The 17,090-nt window shown below is 47.0% G+C and overlaps 1 protein-coding gene across 5 annotated transcripts in view; it reads left to right on the top strand.

Annotated features, from left to right (window-relative positions):
- Nucleotides 1-11,894: 11,894 nt before the first annotated feature.
- Nucleotides 11,895-17,090, top strand: part of PLCB4 (phospholipase C beta 4) — a 563,803-nt gene continuing 558,607 nt past the window's right edge. For 3 of the 5 annotated variants that reach the window (XM_063918575.1, XM_063918577.1, XM_063918574.1), the window contains exon 1: nt 11,896-12,088. The gene's annotated coding sequence lies outside the window, so the exon portion shown is untranslated. Of the gene's footprint in view, nt 12,089-17,090 lie in introns of all 5 variants that reach the window. The other 2 variants (XM_063918578.1, XM_063918576.1) reach the window with 2 other exon arrangements.

Below are 17,090 nucleotides of genomic sequence, written 5' to 3'. Positions count from 1 at the left end.
CGAAACCCCTCCCCCATCCCCAACAGCCCTGCACCTGCCCCTCCCTCACCCACCACACCTCCTCCCCTCCGCTGTTCGCACCGCCTCCAGACCCCCTCCCCATTCGCAGACCCCCCAGCACCTCCCGACCCCCTCACTTATCCGCGCACCCCCCATATCAACCTCCCTCAACCCGTAGCATCTACAGACACCCTCCCCCACACCGCAGCAACCCCCGCACACGTCCCTTCCCCACCCGCACCACCCACCCCTCCCCCACCCTCATCACACCCACAACCACCCATCCCCTACCGCCCTCGGACCCCGACCCCACCCGCGGCAACCCCCGCAACCACCCCTCCACCACCCGCGCCGCCTCCGGACCCCATCCGCAACACCTTCGCAAATGCCCCTTTCCCATCCGTGGCACCCATTCTCCTCCCCCACATATGGTACCTCCCAACCTCCTCCCCCACCCGCGCCACCACCCCTCCCCCACCCGTGGCATCCACGCACCCCCCCTCCACCACCCACAGCACCTCCGGGCCCACTCACCCATCCACCCAACCCCCACAACCAGGCCCTTCCCTAACCGCAGCGCCTTCGGAAACCCTCCCCCCATCCCCAACAACCACGCTCCTGTCCCTCCCCCACCCGCCCCACCTCCAGAAACCCTCCCCCATCCACTGCCCCCTCCCCCGACCACAGCACCTCCTGACCCCGCTCACCCATCCGCGCCTCCCCATCCACCCCCTCCACCCGTAGCATCTACAGACACCCATCCGCAGCAACCCCGCAACTCTCCCATCCGCACCCCTCCCTATCCGCCCCACCTCCACCCGCAGCATCTACACACACCCTCCACCATCCGGGGGCCCCCCCGCACCCGTCCCTCCCACACCACCTCAGCAAACCACACCTGCCCTTCCCCCACCTGTGCCACTACCACCCATAGCACCTCTGGACCCCACTCCCCCACCCAGCCACACCCGCAGCACCTCTCAACCCCCTCCCCCATCCGGCCCTCCACCTGCAGCATCTACAGACACCCTCCCCCATCAATGGTCCCCCCCACACCCGCTACATTCTCTACATCGTGCCCTGCAGCCCCGTCACAAGAGGCGAGGCCCCCCGTCACCATTGGCTACCCTTACATTACGCAATATTTTACCATTAACAACAGTAGGAATGCAGGTAATACTCCATATAATACATATATTTAACCACACAAAGACGTGCAGGGGTTAAGGGGGCGTAGCCCCATATGACGGTGTGAAGAGCGCCCGTAGGGCGCGATGAAGCACCTAGTGTAGATATAATACACCCCAGAGAAATAAAATGAAACCAGCCGGTACTCTCTGTCTGCTACAGCATAACTCTGAGCCCTAGCTGCCGCTGCACCCTATCGCTGCTTACACTTCTCCAACCTATCCCTAAACCAGTGGCGGAACTAGTGAGTGGTGGGCCGAGGTGCTTATGCACTCCCACCACACACACACACCCCTTGCACCCCACCCCCTATCATCTACACCCTGTTTTTTGAGTGGGCCAATCTGTAAAGTATGGGAGATTTAGGGGGCCGAACATTTCAGTTTTAATACAACAGTTTAAAATTTACACGTGTTCCGTCAGAGCCACATTGGGCTCTTTCTATGCCATCAGATTCCTACTATGCAGGACACCAGCATTTGTCACACATGTCTCCATGCTCACAGCTACTGACAGTAGTGCCCCTTATTCACATTACGCCACACAGTATGAGCCAAATTCACATTACGCCACACAGTAGGAGCAGAAATTCACATTACGCCACATGGTATGAACAGAAATTCACATTATGCCACACGGTATGAGCTGAAATTCACATTATGCCACACGGTATCAGCAGAAATTCACATATCGCCACACAGTAGGAGCAGAAATTCACATTATGTCCCACGGTATGAGCTGAAATTCACATTATGCCACACGGTATGAGCTGAAATTCACATTATGCCACACGGTTTGAGCAGAAATTCACGTTACGCCACACAGTATGAGTCGAAATTCACATTACGCCACACGGTATGAGCTGAAATTCACATTACGCCCCACGGTATGAGCCGAAATTCACATTACGCCACACGGTATGAGCTGAAATTCACATTACGCCCCACGGTATGAGCCGAAATTCAAATTCAGCAACACGTATGAGCCGAAATTCATATTAAGGCACACAGTATGAGCAGAAATTCACATTACGCCACACAGTATGAGCAGAAATTCACATTACGCAACACAGTATGGCCCCAGCGGTGCCAGATACAGATTATCCACCCAGTAGTGCTCACCGCTGCTGCTGTTACTAGCTTGCTGCTGCTTCTTGTGCTGTATGAGGGGAGGAGAGCGCAGCGGGCGTCTCTCCTAAATACCGCTCCTCACTGACAGAAGACCTGCTGCGGCGGCGGCCATTTGAAACATGGCGCCAGCCGTCAGCCTATCAAAGCTCGCGGTCCGACAGCCAATCAAGAGCCACTGTGGCCGGTCCACGTACTCTGATTGGCTGGCGGCCGACACCAAATTTAGAATGGACGGGTGCAGACTTGGGCGCAGGGAGAATCGATCGGCACCGTGAGGTGGGGGCCGGACATGATTAGGCGAACTCATGGAGGACAGAAACCTCCCGTAAGCATGACTATGTAATGCCCTCAGAAGTGCCATTTTTTTTTACAAATTATGCCCCCCCCCTCCCAAACACATATACACATACACATATACACACATACTGTAGATATACATACACATAGATAGATAGATACACACACACACACACACACACACACACTCACACACACATACATATACACACACATACTGTAGATACACACACACACACACACACACACACACACACACTTTTTAACTCTCCTTCAACATACCATTTGGCTGGCTGGAATCTGGATCTGCAGCAGTTTCTGTCCTCCTCCTGCAGCATGGTCCTGTGTAGCTCTGCCCCTCTGCGCCGTGTAGCCCCACCCACTTTCCGGCCAGGACACGGACGGGCACTGCAGGGGGCTAGAGGGAAGCTTCAAGCTGTTGGTGCCGCTGCCTGTCAAACGGTGTGACAGGTACAGCAGCTGGCAGCAGCAGCGGGCCCAGGCGCAGCACAGGGATGCAGAGCAGGGAGAGCGCCTCTCCCAGCCTGGCGCCTACCTGCTTTGCATCCCTTTGCTGAGTGGGTAGCACCGGGCCTGGGTTAATGGTCCCATTCCCCACGGCGAGCGTACATTCCCGCAGCACGCCGTCACCCCTAACAGAGCCAGAAGAATGAATAGTGGTGAGTACTAAGCCGGCGTCCCGGCTAGCAGGTCGCCGGCCACTATTGCACCATGAGGGTACGGAGACGCACGGTTTCTAACCGGGGCAGAATGCGTCTCCAGACACAGTACATAGCTGCGTCTCAGTACACTGTACACAGTACCCACACTGTCAAAAACAGCCTAAAAACGGTTTTCTCTCCATTTTAAGCACCAGATTACCTCAGCCAGTATAAAAAAAAGCAGGAAGACCGTGCGCCATTGAAGGGGCGGGGCCTTCACTATGAGCGGATCCAGCAGCTCACCAGCGCCATTTTCCCTCTGCAGTGGACACAGACACTGACTGACAGGGACGCGCAGCTCCTCCGGAGAGACTCCAGATTACCTCAGCGGTACCAGGAGGACATTGCAGGGGGGAGCGATTATTAGTGTACTAAGTTCCATATCAGGGTACTTATTCTGCGACTCGGCTAAGTTTGGCATTAGTGATAAGGGCGTGGTGGGGGCTGGTTTCAAATAACTCTGTGTCTCCCTGAATGGCTCTTTGTGGGTTACTTGTGCTTTACTTTTTCCTGTGTGTGTGTGCTGTCACATTTACATTATGTCACACAAAGAGTGTGTTTCTTGTACAGCGGAGTGTTCCTCTTCACTAGGGGGCTCACTACTGGGTACTCAGGGCAGTGCAACTTCACAGAATAGCGGGGCTGAACCGGAGTGGGTTAATTCCATTAAGGGAATGATCTCAAATATTTCTGCAAAGCTATCCCGCAATGAGAAAGAGGCGCAATACTTAAGACAGACTGTGGATTAGTTTATGAATAGAGACTCATTCCCCAAACCAGCGTCTCAATCCCCTCCCATTTGTCCTCAAAAATGATCTCTGGCCCATATCCTGCAGTCTGACTCTGACGGGTCAAAAATGGAGGAGGGTGAGGTGGATTTGGGGGGGAAGGGGGTATGATACTCTGTCACAGGGAACAGAGGCTCTTATAAAGGCTATCAGAAAGGTTCTGCAAATTCCTGATAAGGTGTCAGAGGAGTGTGAGGAATCTTATTTTAATGTAAAAAAGAAGTCCTCGGTCACTTTTCCTGCGTCAAAGGAATTGAATACCCTGTTTGAAGAACTGTGGGTTAATCCTGATAAGAAATTTCAAATCCCTAAAAGGTTGCTCTCATCTTTTCCTTTTCCTCTGGAGGATAGAACAAAATGAGAAAATCCACCGATAGTGGACGCATCAGTCTCTAGGCTGTCACGAAAAATTGTATTGCCTGTCCCTCGTGCAGCCTCCCTAAAAGATACGGCTGATTGTAAAATTGAGACTACACTCAAATCATTGTACACAGCTACTGGGATGGCCCAGAGACCCACTATTGCATGTGTGTGGATCACAAAAGCCATTGCTAAATGGTCAGGTAACCTAATTGAGGGGTTAGATTCCTTGTCTAGGGGGGATGTTGTTTTACTCCTGCAGCATATACAGGACTCTGCAAACTTTATGGTGGAAGCCATAAAAGAGATTGGTTTGCTTAATGCATGCTCCACTGCTATGGCAGTGTCAGCACGCAGGGGCTTGTGGCTTCGGCAGTGGACTGCTGATGCGGACTCCAGGAAAGGCATGGAAGGCCTACCATTCACAGGAGAGGCGTTTGGAGATGAACTAGACAAATGGATCTCTAAAGCTACTGCGTGTAAGTCTACGTATCTTCCTTCCGCAGCTCCCCCAGCCAGGAAAGCTTATTCAGCTTCAAATTACAGTCCTTTTGGACAGCCAAGTTTAAGGGAAAATCCAGAGGTGCTTTTACGGCCTCCAGAGGCGCAAGAGGTAAACTACGCAAACCAGCAACTGCAGGTGCCCAGGAACAGAGCTCAGGCTCTGCTTCCTCAAAGCCTTCAGCATGACGGTGGACCGCGATGCCTGGAGGACTGTCAGGTAGGAGCCCGACAAAAATTCTTCAGTCACATCTGGTCAAGTTCGTGCCGGGATCCCTGGGTCAAAGATCTTATTTCCCAGGGCTACAGACTGGAGTTCCAAGAGCTCCCACCTCATAGATTCTTCAAATCAGGCTTACCAGCTTCACAAGAGGCAAGTATAACTTTACAGCAGGCCATCCAAAAACTGGTACAGACTCAGGTCATTGTTCCAGTTCCACCTCATCTGCACAACAAGGGGTACTATTCCAACTTGTTTGTAGTACCGAAACCGGACGCTTTGGTACGACCAATTCTGAACCTCAAGTCCTTGAACCCGTACCTGTTCTTAAGAGTGTTAAATTTTAAGATGGAGTCTGTGAGAGCGGTGATCTCAGGTCTGAAGCAAGGGGAATTCCTAGTGACTCTGGATATCAAGGATGCGTACCTTCACATTACAATCTGGCCGCCTCATCAGGCTTATCTACGGTTTGCACTGCAGGACTGTCACTACCAGTTCCAGGCCCTGCCATTTGGTCTCTCCACGGCACCGAGGGTGTTCACCAAAGTGATGGCAGAGATGATGTTTATACTCCGCAAGCAGGGAGTGAACATAATTCCGTACCTGGACGATCTTCTGATAAAGGCGCCATCCAGGGAGAGGTTGCTGGACAGCATTGGTCTCTCAACCAAACTTCTCCAGGATCACGAGTGGATTCTGAACCTTACAAAATCTCACTTAGAGCCAACCGGAGGCTCCCATTCCTGGGAATGATACTGGACACGGAGTCGCAGAAAGTGTTCCTTCCATTAGAAAAGGCATTGGTAATCCAGTCGATGGTTCGGGATGTCCAGAAGCCAACCCGGATATCGTGCATCTCCACATTCGCCTTCTGGGGAAAATGGTGGCCTCCTAAAAGGCGCTTCAATACGGAAGGTTTCACGCAAGACCCTTCCAGCTCGATCTGTTAAACAAATGGTCCGGATCGCATCTTCACATGCACCAGAGAATCCGTCTGTCGCGAAAAGCCAGGATCTCCCTTCTGTGGTGGCTACAGATTTCTCGGAGGTTTGGAACTTATGACTGGATCCTGTTAACCACGGACGCAAGCCTCAGAGGTTGGGGAGCAGTCACCCGGGGGGTGCAGTTTCAAGGAAGATGGTCAAGTCATGAAGTCATCCTTCCAATCAACATTCTCGAACTCAGGGCCATATACAACGCCCTTCTGCAGGCCTCTTATCTTCTTCACGATCGGTCGGATCACCAGTCGGACAATGTGACGGCAGTGACGTAAATAAACTGACAGGGCGGAACGAAAATCAGAGCAGCAATGTCAGAGGTGTCAAGAATTCTCCTCTGAGCAGAAAAAAACGCTGTGGAGATGTCAGCGGTCTTCATTCCGGGAGTAGACAACTGGGAAGCAGACTTCCTCAGCAGACACGACCTGCACCCAGGGGAGTGGGGCCTTCACCCGGAAGTGTTCAGGTGCTTGACACATCGATGGGGATATCCACAAATTGACATGATGGACTCTCGTCTCAACAAGAAGCTCAAGCGGTATTGTTTCCGGTCGAGAGACTCACTGGCAGTGGTGGTAGAGGCTCTGATGACTCCATGGGTCTATCAGATGGTGTTTCCTCTGTCGAAGTCAAAAATATTACATACACAGCACATGTAAACTCCACGCAGATGAGTCGCTATGCTTGCGAATACGCGCAGCGAGCACAGCAATATATGGTAGCGTATGCACTCACACAGACACGCCACAAAGATATATTCAACAAATATTTCATACCACACATAAATGAAACATGTCAAGCACCAGACATTATAATGTTTTAAATTATATAATGGAGTATGTCATGTATGTGTATTGTTGGAACGGAGCAAGATGGACATGTCGTGCTTGGTGTCAAAATGATCGGAGGAATATGTGGATTGGTTTGATATCTGTGGTTAAGTTGTAGCTCATTGCAACAATTAGTTATCATTAAATGTATGAAAGCTAAAGTCACTCTTATTAGAACAAAAGACATCCTGCTTCTTCAAGGCTGGACATTGCTTGCATATGAACTGACCAATGACACATCATGAATCAGAAAGTTCCCTCCCCTGGACCAATAACAGAAGACATGTACTCCCCCAATATACACAGTGTATAGCTGATCCCAGAGATAAGAAGTTCTGTTTTGCTGTGAGATGGAGTGTAGTGAGCATGGGACAGGGTGATGTATTGCTGGCTGTAATGGATTAGTTTGTATCTATCTGCTGCCTGTGTAATTGTAACATTATAACTGAATGATATATACTGTATATGTGATATATTGTATACATATCCATATAATATCAAATATATACATGAGCGTTGGAACTCAGAGAATGTGTGCGTGTACTTGTTTTCTCTTAAGGGATGTAGTGTTTGCGATGTACAGCGCACTTTTATCGTATATGGTAATAAGATGCGCCTGCGTCCGCAGCATATATTAGCGCTGGCATTATAAATATTTATTAGAAATTAATCTGGAATTCACACCTCCACTTCCTCTGATCCCAAGAATTCTCAAAAGAATAAAAGGAAAAGATTCAAGCAATACTCATTGCTCCGGACTGGCCAAGAAGGGCCTGGTACACGGACCTTCTGGAGATGCTCCTCGAAGATCCGTGGCCTCTACCTCTTCACGAGGATCTTCTGCAACAGGGCTCGTTCGTCTATCAGGACTTACCACGGCTATGTTTGACAGTATGGAAGTTGAACAGCTGATTATAGCCAGATGAGGGATCCCTAACAAAGTTATCCTGACTATGATCCAAGCCAGGAAGGGGGTAACGTCTAAACATTATCACTGTATTTGGAAGAAATACATCTCTTGGTGTGAGAGCAGAACTTATTCTACGGTGGAATTTCACCTGGGAAGTTTCCTGCTTTTTCTGCAGGCAGGTGTGGATGTGGGCCTACGTTTGGGCTCCATAAAAGTCCAGATTTCGGCCTTGTCCATATTCTTTCAAAAACAATTGGCTTCTCTCCCTGACGTCCAGACGTTTTTGAAAGGTGTTCTGCGCATCCAGCCTCCCTTTGTGCCTCCCACAGCGCCTTGGGATCTCAATTTGGTGCTGCAATTTCTGCAATCGGACTGATTTGAACCGTTACAGGAGGTGGACGTAAAATATCTTACGTGGAAAACTGTCACACTGTTGGGCTTGGCTTCAGCAAGACGTGTGTCGGAGCTGGGGGCTTTGTCTCACAAGAGCCCCTGTTTAATTTTCCATGAGGACAGAGCTGAACTCAGAACTCGTACGAAAGTGGTGTCTGCGTTTCACATCAACCAACCTATTGTGTTTTTGGTTATCACCGACACTTCAGCTACTTCAAAGTCTTTGGATGTTGTGAGGGCTTTGAAGGTATAGGTAAAGAGGACAGATCGTCACAGGAAATCCGACTCGCTGTTTGTTCTATAGGATCCCAATAAAATTGGGTGTCCTGCTTCAAAGCAGACAATTGCACGCTGGATCAGGCTCACTATCCAGCATGCTTATTCTATGGCAGGATTGCCGGTTCCAAAATCTGTACTGGCCCGCTCTACTAGGTGGGTGGGTTCTTCCTGGGTCGGCTGCCCGGGATGTCTCAGCTTTACAGCTGTGCCGAGCGGCTACTTGGTCTGGTTCGAACACGTTTGCTAAGTTCTACGAGTTCGATACTTTGGCCTCTGAGGACCTTCAGTTTGGTCAATCAGTTCTGCAGGAACCTCAGCACTCTCCCACCCGGTTTGGGAGTATTGGTACATCCCCATGGTACTAAATGGAACCCCAGTATCCTCTAGGACATAAGAGAAAATAGGATTTTAATTATCTACCGGTAAATCCTTTTCTCGTAGTCTGTAGAGGATACTGGGCGCCCGCCCGGTGCTTCGTTCTTCCTGCACTGTTACTTGGTTAAGTATTGTTGGTTCAGCTGTTGCTGTTCCTGTTTAAAGTTGGGTTAGCATAGCTTTCCTCTGTTTCTGTGTGCTGGATCGGAATCTTACCACTGTCTTTATCTATCCTTCTCTCAAAGTATGTCCGTCTCCTCGTGCACAGTTTCCTGGACTGAGTCTGGCGGGAGGGGCATAGAGGAAGGAGCCAGCCCACACTATCAAATTCTTAAAGTGCCCATGGCTCATAGTGGACCCATCTATACCCAATGGTACTAAATGGAACCCCAGTATCCTCTATGGACTACGAGAAAAGGATTTACCGTTATGTAATTAAAATCCTATTATGTGAGGCATATATTGATACTCTCCCTGATTGTCATTGAGACTCCTTGTATAGTAGGTGATCTCCCTGACTCCCTGAAAAAAAACGGGTACTACTTACCTAGGCCAATTGGAAGCGAACAGCGGGGGCTCTGGTCATTTGTACTTTGGGCAGGGAGAGAGAGGAGACAGCTGCTGTAGTCTTCTCTCTCTCCCTGCATGACATCCCACTGCCACACAGAGTCCAGCGGTAGTGGTACGGAGGTGATAATTGCACTGATTGCCCGCCTGGATCCATCCCCTCTCAAGCACACAGCGTCGCAAAGCTTCCACTGATGTGGCCACGCCTCCCTAAGCACATGGGCTAGGCACAGATCTCGACTGTCCTGACTGTGTGTAACTGCTTTGGGGCTCACAGCTAAATGTAAGGCCATTTTCTGACACGGGGGCAGATGTATTAACCTAGAGACGGCATAAGGAAGTGATAAACCAGTGATATGTGCACGGTGATAAAGGCACCAGCCAATCAGATCCTAACTGTTAATTTACATAAGGGAGCTGATTGGCTGGTGCCTTTATCACCTTGCACATATCACTGGTTTATCACTTCCTTATGCCGTCTCCAGATTAATACATCTGCCCCACGATCTCATATGCTCTCCTCACTCTCTGTGCGCATATGTGTTGCTTTTACAATCTTGTTGAAATGCTAGTACTATATGTAAAAGCGATACATTGTGCTTTTTCATGTAGGCAGGGAGATACCAAAAACGGTTCTATTCAGGCGCTACTAGGGTGGTTTAGTCAGTCCCTAATATAGAGCTCACAATAACAGATACAGGTAACAGCGCTGTGAATATTATAAAAAATTCTAACATGAATTACATAAGAAGGAATGGATAAAATAACACATTTAATAAATTCATGCATAGCACATATAGCACACGCTCATTAAAAACCACAAAAGCTCAATGTTTCAAGTCCATTAATTCGGTTCATACTGTATATGCGGAAAAAAAAACATTAAAAGGTGCCTGTTTCTCAATAATAAAGGCTGTAGCCAGCTATTTGTTTGGTTACTTGTGTATCACTTCCTTTAAGTGAATATATAATTGCACAGCAACAGTATATATGTACCACATCCATGTGCCGAACGAGGGGGGATCCCTTTAGCAGAGATTCACAGCACACAGGATTGGATCCCTCAAATGCATACAGTATCCTTGGTTGGATAAATCCGGATTTTAGTAGATGAAGAAGGGGTATTCACAATATAAGTCCTGAGGTCTGGTCAAGGCAGTGCGAAGTTCAGCGATTCTTTTGAGGTGAGTGGAGATAGGTGCACCTGACGCATTTCGTTGTGTGTACCTACCCACAGCTTTTTCAAAGAACTTGTGCGTTTTCATTCTGGGAGCCGCCGTGATGTACAGATGTAGCCATGCTCAGCTTTGCTGTTAAGTTGTTTTATTTGCGGTGGCATGGCTATAGTGTCTCTGAAAATGACATATGTATGCGCACAGCCATAACAATGTACGGACGGTTTACCTAGTGCAGCTCGGCGAACAAAGTCGCACCCATGGCTCGGCACAGCATGTGTGCCCATGCGGCCGTGCCAAGGGTAAGATGAGTATGGCTACATCTGCAGCAGAAACAGGATTGCGTTGTCCTATATACTCTTTATAAAAAAGTAATACTTAATATGATAAGGTTTTTATGAACACTAAGGTCTCAGGGTTTGATTCCCACCACGGCCATAACTGTGTGGAGTTTGTATATTCTGCCCGTGCTTGCGTGGGTTTCCTGTGGGTACTCCGGTTTCCTCCCACCATCCAAAAATATACTGGTAGGTTCATTGGCTCCTATAAAAAATTAACCCACATGCGTATGTATGTACATGTGGTAGGGAATATAGTTTGTAAGCTCCACTGGGGCAGGGACTGATGTGAATGACATTTGCTCTGTAAAAGCATTGCGGAATATGTGTGCGCTATACACAAAAACGGATGATAATAATAATAATAATAATAAAAATAATCTGGCGTGAGGACAGGCTCACGGAAACTGACATGAGTACAGCATCAGAATACGCATCTTGTGGAATATGGAATCAATAATGTTAATGGAAAGTAATCATCGCTGTTATGTGCATTTCCATTGCTTTTGTATCATATTTCCATTCCAATCATGCATTACATTTTTTTTTAAAGCACATAAACACAGAGACAATGAAAATGTAATGCAAAGGTGTTGGCATATATTATACGAAACCCCCCTGGACAGGCAGGTTACCGGCTTTGTATTGGCTAGTTATACTCTTTTACACCACCCTCCCTCCTGTACAGGTTCAGGCCAGGCAGTGAGGGAGGAGGGACAGCGACAGCGACAGGGAGACCTGTGCCCCGGCGCGGGTACGCGCAGGCGCGCCCCCTCACCGCCCCAACAACAGCAGCAGCGGAGAGCGCGTCCACGGCAATAGGCGCGCCGCCCTGGGCTCAAGTCCAGCAGCAGCAGTAGCAGCAGTACGAGCAGCGCGCACACGCCCCTCCAGAGACGGGTGTCTCGGGCTCTCTCTCCTCTCCCGGACCTGGCAAGTCCCCATTAGGCAGAAGGAGAGGAGCATATAAAGAGGGAGCCGGCGGAGAGCGAGGACCAGTCACTGGAGCCACAGCAGGTGAGCAGCCGCATGAGGTGCCTGGGTGGTGGGCTCTGGGCATGCTGACATCCCGGCTGCAGCAGCTGATGCTGGATATTGCATGGTGCCTCTTCTCTATACCAGGGGGTATAAACATGCACCCCTTCTCTATACCAGGGGGTACTCACATGCACCCCTTATCTGTACCAGGGGGTATAAACATGCACCCCTTCTCTATACCAGTGGGTATGCACATGCACCCCTTATCGGGGCATGCACATGCACCTCTTCTGTGTGCCAGGGGGTATGCACATACAGTCTCTCCCTATACCAGGTGGTATGTCCATGTAGTGCTGCCAGGAGAACCCCCCTGCCCTCTTCTCAACCATGGATTCATTTGCAGCAGCCTTGTCCTGTAATAGATGGGGGCATCCTGCTGGCTGTCTCTCATTGTGTGCTGCTGGGATGGATGACAGACCCGGGAGCTGCTGCTGGCTATCCGCAGGGCCTGGTAGCAATCATGGGTAACCTGCCTTGTTGTATGTGCCCTGTCTGTGTGTTGTCGTCTCACCCTGTGCTCTGCACCACTCTCCACTGTGCATGGGAGAAAATGATCTTTTCTTACGCCTGTGTCAACCAGGTGGCTTCCACCAGTTTACGTTTCCAGTAACATATCTCAGCAATGTGCCTCCAGCTTTCCGGTTGTCAAGTAGTTAATGATCCATGTGAGTTTTGTATTGTATCACTGGACTGGCTTAACTTTGTTGATGATAATAGATGGTAATTCCAAGATTTGCCTGGCATTGTTATAAAGTGGCTGTAGGGATATTGTTAGAAAGTGGTTGTGGTATATATATATATATATATATATATATATATATATATATATATTTATTTGTTTTATTAAATACACCTACAGTGTTTAATTACGCACACGTATACATTAGTATTAATTCCTATTGCCACTATTATAACATGTGCTGATTTTTAGTGCATTGCAGACCTTGAATCCCATTAATGTAGCTTGTTGCTGGCAGAATTGCCCATGGTGTGTGCACCATGTGTGTAGTGTATCTCAATCATACAATAATGCAATCTTCCCTTTTACTGCATTACCTCCCTGATTCCAGGAAAATCCTCAGGACACTGTAGGAAAGCATTTCCAGTCTCCTAAGTGACACGTACGGTTCAGTGTTTGTGTTGGGCTGGGATATCCCTGTCATTATCATTATTATTGCTGCATGTAGATGGCTGTGGAATGACTCACAGTAGTTAGTGTGCCACACGGTACCTGCTAAACATCTTTAGCACCTCTTGATTGTCACTTTGTTATTTTACAGAGCAGTCACTTACAACCAACTAGGGGGAAAAAATATGGCCTGGAAGACATTCAGCTAATAAATGTCAATAATAATTCATGTTAAGTAGAGTTTAAAAATTACAAAGGCATAAATAGCGGCTTTTATTTGAATAACTGCAGGATTTACAAAACATTAAAGCGTCAGTGATTGCAATGCTGTTTGCAGGATGTGTCATATTTTGTTTTTCGTGTGAGGCTTAAAGTCCGATAAAGTTTCTGGGATATATTATTTATTGATGATTATGTGGCCAACTTACTAAGAGGAAATCTGTAGACCTATAAAAATGATTGGTTTAAAACAGACAGTATAGTAACTGTTTCATGGCGAGCGGGTGCACAGCATATGCTGTAGTATAATATTTTACTGTCAGTGTTTCTATTTACTTGTAGACTAGTGATTGTTTATGGAGATACGGCTATACTATAGAGCATAGCTGACCAATGCTACTGTGCTTAGTAAACAAAACTACACAAAACATAAACCAATAGTAAAAAAGACAAATACAATTAAAAAGCACTTTGCTGAAGTGAATGATTGCTCTTTTGGCAGGGTGTCCCTGCCCATCTAGAGAAGTCTCAGTTTTGTTGCTTGAAGATTGTTAATTTAGTAATTTTGTGTTAAAATACTTCAGGCGTGTTCTAAACCAGTATTTTTTTTATTTCCTGTTAATAAAAAAAGTAGCCTTAGTTAAAATTAAATAATTACACTTGTAATGTATTCATATTGTAAAAAAATTACATCTGTGTGTGTGTGTGGGGGGGGGGGGGTTGGGATTTAAGTTGTTTTTTGCTGTTTGTAGCTCCCGTGTAAAGTGACGGGAGCTATTCAATTTATCTTGCGGACGGGCACAAGACCCACGGGCACCCATTATGGTGGTGTGCAGAAATCCACGAAAAGTCAGGCTGTTTTTGGGAGCACAAATCTGCCGATTCGGCAGTGCGACCAATAGTTTGCAATGGTTTTGACCCTTTTTGCGGCTAAACCTAGTGCATTTGGTTGTGACAAGTACGATTGCAGAGCGGTTGAATATCACCCGCCAGACACCCATTACTTACAGGCACCCAAAAACAATTAAATTCCCCTCTGTGATACAAACATAGAACCTACAGTGTTGTTGATCAGGGAATGAAACTCCACTTCGACCATGTATTAAATAGGTTTACATCAGACGCTAGTGCTCCGTTTACCAGCTAAGAGACATGAAAGACTGAACTGATTATTTTTTTCTTTTTAAGCTTTTTGACTTCTGTATCCTAACTAGTGCACATTATTTTCAATACCTTGGTAATCATCTTTGGAGCTGGTGTAATTATCATTAGGTGCTTCGCTAATACTGTGCATTTTCGTGAGGCTTGTTTCTAAGCAAAGTTAGAAAATAGATGGTTATATAAGGATAATGCACCACCTCCGAATGTAAATGGCATGGTTTTTAGCAGTCACCTGGGAGTTCAGTGACCATGTAAGTGCACAAGTCTTTAGGCTGAGTACTTTTATTCAGGTCACAGATATCCATGATTAATTATAATACCTGCAATAATTCGCTGTGGGGGTGTGCATTCATTTCTATAGTACAGTTCTCTTAATGAACACTGAGGTGATGGCATCAGACCTCATTAATCACATGTGAGGACATCTGAACACACCGTTTATACAGATTTGACAGTATATATATATATATATATATATATATACTATCCAGAAAACAGAGGCACTCCCGGACTTCAAAATAAATGAAAAATCGTGATGATTTATTCAACGTTTCGGAGTACTGCCCCCCGTCATCAGGTACTGCCCCTGATGACGGGGGGCAGTACCCCGAAACGTTGAATAAATCATCACGATTTTTCATTTATTTTGAAGTCCGGAGTGCCTCTGTTTTCTGGAGAGTATAGTAGGGGGTTGGCAGGCCCCATGAGAGCACCCTGGCAAGTTATTGCATTGATTTCCATGGAGTGCCAGCTTTTGGAGTTTGGTATATATATATATATATATATATATATATATATAGTATCGTATATGATTGTTTATGATAGGAAATGGAGTCCCAAAATCAAAAGGGAACTGGGATTTAAAGCAATTTGTTACATTTATCACCTGTCATTTGATACTCCAGTGTGTCCCAGGTATTCCAGGACACGCACTGTATGTCCGTGGAAATTAGCATCTTGAAATTCCTAATTTATTGTTCTGGTTTCAGACACACCTAAAGTAACAGGATTGATGGGATTATAACTCCGTATCTCATGTACTACTTCTGACACCCTATGAAAACAGAGGATAGCAAATACTGTATATGCTGCCTAAACTATATACCTGTATTTTGTAAGGGCCATATACTGTAGATAAAATAAGTATTGGTGTAATCCATGCACGCCGATAATGCAACAACTAATAGCAGTTTCCGGATTGCTCTGCTTTATTCATCAATGGCGTGCAAAACTTGCTGGAGATGTAATGATGGGTGCAGTTTCCATGCAGGTGCACCTTGTCGGTAGTAGGTATTTTTTTTCATGTGGTCGACACTTTTACATTTTCTTGTGCAGCTGGTTTTAGAGATCGGTTTTCAGGTTAGTAAGTATATTTTTTCCAATTTGTTTTTGTTTAAATATATTAGAGTGCGTTTGCCTGATTAATTCCTGCTGTGGTTATAAAAAGTTTTCCCGTGTCAGCTTATTCTGTCAGGCAGGAGAACCGCGTGGTCAGTTTTCCTTTGTGAAAATATAAGAATGAGATACATATACCCCCCTTCAGACCGCCAGTTTGCACATGAGCACACATAACCCGGGTCGCTGTGCGGTCTGAAAGGGCCCAGGGGAAATATCCCAGGTTGATTGACCCGGTGTTTCAACCCTGGTAGCTACCAGGGTTCAACATGGTGTCAACCGTGGTCGCTGTGCGGTATGAACGGGTTGCCGGGTCAGTGCAACCCGTTTCTCATTCACACTGTATGGACGGGCGACGCTTGGAGATCATCTGATGTTCAAGTGCCGCCTCTGCTCGCATCACCGCTGACATTGCCAACCCGGCAACATGCCTGGCTGGGGACGCCAGTGTGAAAGGGGCCTGAGGCAGGTCGCACGCGGGAAGCACCGTGTACGGCTCCTGGATGCGACCCGCCTATTGCGGTCTGAAAGGGGTATTTATCACATACTTATGTTCTGTGTTTATTTAATGCTTATTTTATCAGGAGTAGCGTTTTATTGGACTCAGGTAGATTATATTTGTTCATTGCTGTTATTTTAAAAATATCTGTACAGCGCCAGCGTTTATTAATGTTATAAATCGCTAGAACAGAAGTACTTCCTGCATCTGGGAGGGTATCCGTATGATAGATTGACATTGTATAGGTTGATACCATAAGGTAGCCATACATTCAGTCGACAGTGCTAAAGGTTGACAGGTACAAAAGGCCCAAGGGTTAAGGGAAAAAAAAGGGAAAAGTAAGCACTGGTAACGACACTGATTTTATATATATATATATATATATATACATATATATATATATATACATATAATGTTGCTGTCTAAGTAGGATGTCTCCACATACTGTAGTTGAGTGGAAGTACTCCCCTGAGAGTAATGGGTTGATACTCTACTCTTCTTTCACCCTATTTTAGGTATAAAAGTTCGACAGGTTCAAAAGGTCGACATGAAAATGGTTGATACACAAATGGTCGACA

This window comes from Pseudophryne corroboree, chromosome 4 (genome assembly GCF_028390025.1).
Source record: "Pseudophryne corroboree isolate aPseCor3 chromosome 4, aPseCor3.hap2, whole genome shotgun sequence".
Taxonomy (NCBI): domain Eukaryota; kingdom Metazoa; phylum Chordata; class Amphibia; order Anura; family Myobatrachidae; genus Pseudophryne; species Pseudophryne corroboree.
Note: the sequence above shows the minus strand (reverse complement) of the source record. Positions and strands in the feature narration are given on the sequence as shown.